The following is a 6,000-nucleotide window of genomic DNA, read 5'->3' on the forward strand; positions in this document are numbered from 1 at the left end:
CACAGGTATGAAATCTCTTCAGCAGAAGTTTCTAAAAGAAAGAGTGCATCATGGCCTGACTGCATGCACAGACCTTGGGCTTGAAGGATTGACCTGATTAGAGCAGACAAGACTTCTCCTGGTGGAAAGGTAAGAACAAAACCTCACAATTCATCTCAAGACAGCTGAACTATTCCAGCTTGAGTAAAAGAAGAAGGCTATCCACTCTGACAAAAGTCTGCACTGCCACAGAAAGCCATTGCCTCACACCTGGAGGCTGTGTCAGTACTTGTGTAGTCAGTGCTTTGTCATTATGGTGGCTCCTCCTCAAACCACATCCACTTTATTATTATTTCATTATCCAAAACCCTCCACTGAACTAGTCTAAGTTTGTACAAAACTCTACTCACCTTCTCTTTGTAGCCGGTAATCTACAGTAAATTATCAACTCACAGGAACAAGGAAGAAATAGTAAAACAAAACAGGGTCAAAAGCCACAGCAATCTACCAAAACATGATCTGAGTGAGATTTATACCTCAGAGAAATTATAATTCCTTACATTATAGGTCTGAGCACTTCAAAAAATGAAAGTTAAATAGATAAAGAAGCCTTCAAAACTTCAATATTCTATGCCAATAATAGGAGGTATATAGAGGAAAACAAGAGGGTTTGAGTGTGCAGGCATACAGAGGGTAGCAAATGCAAAATTCCACTTTTTCTTCTGAAGTATGGAAGGACAAGAGGTTTGTTAGTTTTTTGTGTACTGAGTTTGTTTTTGTTTTTGTTTTTTTTTGTTTGTTTATCTGGTATATGAAATACAGAGATGCACAAATGCTAACTTTGCAAAAGTAGAGAGGAATAAAGAATGACCTTATTCCACACCAAGTAGTTAAGAATTTTTTTGAAATTGAAGATGCAGTAATAGCAAGACTTCTTGATTCCTGAAAGAGTTTCCACTCATCAGATTCCCAGCTGATTAGCACTGTGTAGCATATTCATTTCCTCAGCAGATGCTTCCAATATTTTTCACCAAGAATTGCTGCTGGAGTACTCTGGTTCCAAAACAGGCTAAGCAGAAGAGTTCTGCAGATACTTTGGGAACAATGTGATATAAGTGAAAATGCAATCAGAACCTGGCACTTGGATATTCATCAGTGTATTTGTTTCCACATCTACTTAAGAGACTAAGCAAACCCTAAGTCAAAAAATCTGTTGGCAAATAACCACAATGCTTGCCACTGGATCTCCCTTGGCACTGCTCTTCCTCAGAAAAAAACCTGAACTAATTCTCCCATTCTCTCATAAAACACCAAGTCTCCTTTAGATCTCAATCTTCTCACATGAACACAGCATGAAAACATGAACACCGCATTCACATAAGCCTTTAAACCACCAACCACATAGCTAATAAATTTAAATAAATCTATTAAAATTTTGGAGCCAAGATGAGGAATGAAACTGCACACTAAGCTATTTTACTCAACAGAAGCAAGAGCAGAGTGAACTTGTTAGATGACGGCAGCATACAATGCCAAAAACATAACCCAGCATATGAAACAAAAAAAAGAATCATTTCAGACTTGAAGGGAAGGGAGTGGTGCTAATAAAATTCCACATACTATCTGAAGCATAGAAATTAACAATACAAAGCTTTCTTTTACTTTTTTAAACAAGGGAACCGAAGGGAATCTGGTTGGAGGGAGAGAACTTAAAACTGGTGAGCAATTGTCTTTATTCTAAGTCATTTTAAGAATTCAGAACACTTCACTATTTTGCTCGATTCTATTTCATGAAGCAGATTAAGGATTTTACATGATTTTTACCCAGTGTTGCTGGCTGCTTCCCAAGTTTTAGGCAGTCTAGTTTGGGGAGCTTAGACAACCTGATCTTCTTATATTCAGCATTCAGTCACTTTGTCTTTCAGCATCTTTTCAGTCCAGGCTGTATAAGCTGCCTTCCTCCGGGACAGCAAGATGGATTTATCACCCAGAAAAGAGGAAGCATATGTTCTTATTTAATCCTTATTCTGTTCGTACAAAATAAATCCATATTCTACATCAGAGCAACAGAAAACAGCCTGCATATGTTAAACCATGAAGAATAGACATTTCTTTCAGTAAACATACTGCTCCATGGGCCATTTTAAGAGTAAACTCCTCCCTACACCTCAGATAGGCAAAGAAGAGAAAGCTGAAGTGAAAGTACCTTGAATGCAATAAAACCACCAGAAAAAAAGGTGGAAGGCTTTTCCCCTATGCTTAGGCTTGGTACAAGCAGCAGTAATTATGTGAACCGTGGGTGCTGCAGTAAGCAGGGTTTCTCATGAAGTACAGTCAGAGGCATTACACAGAGATCAAGAAGGAAAAAGGTAAATCATCCATTCAGACTAAATTGAACTTTGCATCCCCAGGCAAAATGGTTTCAATAATAGAGAAACCAAGAACTAACCGGTTTCTCCTTTTTTGAAAGCTTTTTATGAAATGGCAAAATTATTCTGGAAGAACTGAGATCACCTCATTGATTTGGGAGCACAGACATACCCTCTGTCTGGAAGCAACTTTAAAAGCTGTCCTCCTGAGAACAGTGATTATCAGATGAGTGACAGCAACTCCCTCCACCCTACTGGCATTTTACACACAAAGCTGTTTGCTGAGATAAAGCACTTGCACAGCACTAAGTCAAAATTCATTCCTGTATTTAGGATTATGAGTCACGCTGTTGAAAAAGCCATCATGCTATTTCATGGGGACAAGGCGACAGAGCTTTTTAGGCAAATAAGACTGTATAATAACGTGAATCTCAAGAGTGAGCCTTCATTTAAAGTGCTCTATTCTTGCTGCAGTTATCAAGAGAGATTGATGTAACAAGACCTAGCGCACGAATCGAGAATTCATTTTCTCAGGTTTGCTGACCCCAATGTCAGAAGGAAAAATACGCTCTCAAAAGATGAGACTGATATTGTACCACAGCTGGAAAAGATGGAACCTACAGACTCTTGACAGTGGGGAAAGCCTCCACCAAGATTTACTTCCTCAAAAACGAGTGACATTTATTTTCCCCGTATATGTGCTAAAAAGTAACTTTGCATTAAACAGTTGCCGAAACTCAAGAAAAAACAATACGATACTTGTTCAATGTAGATCCGCACACCTATGCAATTACATCAGGTCAGCCAGTGCTTCTGACACAGAAATCCCTGCGATCAAACCACAAGGTGATGTTGATGTGTCAGAAACACCGAAGCTGGCAAATAAAAAGCACTGGTTTTTCCAATCCAAACCTCAAGACATCCCTGGCAAATTAAAAAAAAAAGAAAATAAAGAAAAAGTAGTAGATATGGCAACCCAAGGCACATTTGGCACTGAGATGACAGCTTTCAGGAACCTCTTAACCTCTTTCTCAAATTCACTTCCTAGAGGTTTACAAAGCATCGGAGAGGGAACAAAACCAGCAAACCGGGTGGAACCGAGAGCTTGTAAATGGCATCATAAGAGGGAGATTTCAACAGACTCTCCCCGAAGATTCATCCTCCCACCCGCGGCATCGCCGCCCGCGCTCGGTGAAACCTCTCCGCGCCCTCCGTGCGCCTGGGGCCGCCCCCTCCCCGCAGCCACCGCCCGGCCCGGCCGGCCCGGGGGCCCCGCGGCTCCCCCCGCCGCGGAAGGTCGTTCTGCAAGGTGACGGGGGCGGCCGGGCCGCGACCAGGACGGGCCCCACCGCTCCGGGGCGGCCGCTCGGCGCTCCCCCCATCCCCGCATCCCTCCCGCTCCGCGCCCACCGCCGCGCCCGGGCAGGCAGGGGCGATGCCGCCGGGGCGGGGGGGGGGAGGGTGTTGGCGTGCGGCCCCCCCCCGCTCGGCCGCAGCGACCCCCGCAGCGGGGCTGGGTGCGGCGGCGGAGCCCCGCCGGCCCCGCAGCCCGGTGCCGCCTCACCTGTCCGGGCGGCGAGCAGGTCCCCGCGCCGGGCGGAGCGCGTCGCAGCGCCCATGGCCGAGCGCGGGCGGAGGCGCGGCCGCGCCGCCGGGGGACGGGCCAGGCGGGGGCGGGCGGCGCCGGGGAGCGTCTGCAAAGTGCCGGCCGCGCACGGGGGCGCAGCGCGGCGCGGAGGGGCGGGCGGAGGGCGGGGCGGGGGAGCGCGCGCGGCCGGAAGCGCCCGTGACAGGGCGAGGCACGGCCAGGGAGTGTCTGCAAAGTGCGTGCCCGGGCGCGGAGCGCGCAGGGCGGCCGTGAGGGGAACCGCCCGGCCACGGCCATGGCCGCGGCTGTGGGCGCAGTCCTCGGGCACCGGGCACGGTCACAGCCGCCGCCCGCCGCGGTGAGTGTGCCAGGCGGCTCCCGGCCTCTGCCTCCCCGGCTCGTCCCCCTCCTGCGAAGCCGTCAGGCCGGGCGCGGAGCCCGCCGCTGGCAGCAGCGCGGCTTTGCCCGCCCTGAGCGGACGCGTTACACTGCCCCTCACGTTTCCTAAGCATTAGAAACAGGTATTTGTGTCTGTTCAGCCGCTTAGGCTGTCCTTAAAACACGCTCTCCACGCCACCAGAAATTCGCTTGTGATAGCCATTAGCGCAGAGGAAGCGGGTGTGCTATTGCAGTGATGACTGCTTTGGTCCGGAGACACAGTCTCTCGTTTAGCTCAGCTTCAGAGCGGTCTGTGTCCTCCCGCCTGCGTAACAGCTCATAGAGGCTGGGTGACATCTCGTGGCCAGTCCTGCTCTTCTCTATGGATACAGCCTGCTTTCATAAGGACAAACGTCAAAGTAAAAGAATGTTTCTGGTCACCTCCACGACCTAATATAAATTAAAGAAACAGTAGGTTATAATAAGATGCAGAACTCTGTTGCGATATTCATCACAGGCCTTGAATCTTCAGGAAATGGTTACAAAATAAAATTTTTTAAAAGTTAAGGAAATGGGTTTGGTTTTGGTGGCGATGAACAAAAATCTCTGCTGGAGTTTGGTGCCGTTCCTCTGGGATTTCTCCACACAGGACAGAAAATGATGATTCACTTCCTCAAGGTTTACAAATGCATGCTGAAAGACACTTGTCTGCACCCACAGGCATCTGCAACAATGCTGAGTACCTGGGAGTTTTTCTTTTCACCCAGCATTGTGCTGTGTTCCTGCTTAGAAAAGCTCACTGGCATTTAATGACAGGTTAGGGATTTGGAAACTTTATGAGGCACTGAATGATCAAAGCCTTGGACATCCTTCTGTGTAAGACTGGGAACTTCTTAAATGATCTGCTGTGATTTGTGTAATGGGCTCGCATCACAGGGAAACAAAGCAGGTGAAATAACAGCAACTGCAGCACTTTCATTCTTTCCCATTTATAATGGTTTAATTTGTATAGCTCATATACAGGAGCTGACCTAACACTGCAGTCACTTTTGAGCTTGATAAGTTCTTATACAGAGATATTATACAACAGTGGTCTCCTAGCAGAGCTCTTCCCAAAGGGAGCAGTAGCCCTTATTGGCTCACAGTTCTCAAGCTGGATCATGTCAACCAGACCCTCCATTCAGAAACAGGAATGTAAAGAACACTACATATTCCTCAGTATTTATATCTGACATAGCTGCAGGAAAAAATATGGCAGCTATGAGCAAATTACCTGCCTTGATTAGGGAAGTGAAACCTGCAGAGTTGAGTGAGCTCCCTGCTCAAGGGGTGTTCCTTGAGAAAGTTTGGAAATGCTGGATTCTTGGATCATAGAGAGCAAGAGACTGGAGGAAGAGAGAGCATAACCCCCTGCAGCACTGAAGTATCAGTAGAATCTGAACTCACCACTAACATGTTTGTTCTTCATTTGCTGTGGGACAAGTAGGCCAGCAGTTACTTGGATTTAGCTCTGCCAGGCTTGTACCACATTGAAACTTCCACCCATCTGCTTGCTCATTCCATGACCATAGGAAGAGAGCTGGTGGAGGCCCCAGGAGAGCTTGATTAGGACCATTAAAGCCACTTACTGCAATCCCGGCCCTGGTGCTGGCATCTCATCTTGCCTGTTTGCATCTCTCCAGGACT

At 47.2% G+C, this 6,000-nt stretch overlaps 1 protein-coding gene across 1 annotated transcript in view; it reads right to left on the minus strand.

The window, feature by feature from the left end:
• The window catches only part of MGAT5 (alpha-1,6-mannosylglycoprotein 6-beta-N-acetylglucosaminyltransferase), a 112,302-nt gene extending 108,291 nt beyond the window's left edge, over window positions 1-4,011 (minus strand). The window contains exon 1 of the mRNA XM_059852582.1: window positions 3,913-4,011. The gene's annotated coding sequence lies outside the window, so the exon portion shown is untranslated. The remainder of the gene's footprint in view (window positions 1-3,912) is intronic.
• Between the last annotated feature and the right edge of the window lie 1,989 nt (window positions 4,012-6,000).

The sequence above is a fragment of the Haemorhous mexicanus genome, chromosome 8, assembly GCF_027477595.1.
Source record: "Haemorhous mexicanus isolate bHaeMex1 chromosome 8, bHaeMex1.pri, whole genome shotgun sequence".
Taxonomy (NCBI): domain Eukaryota; kingdom Metazoa; phylum Chordata; class Aves; order Passeriformes; family Fringillidae; genus Haemorhous; species Haemorhous mexicanus.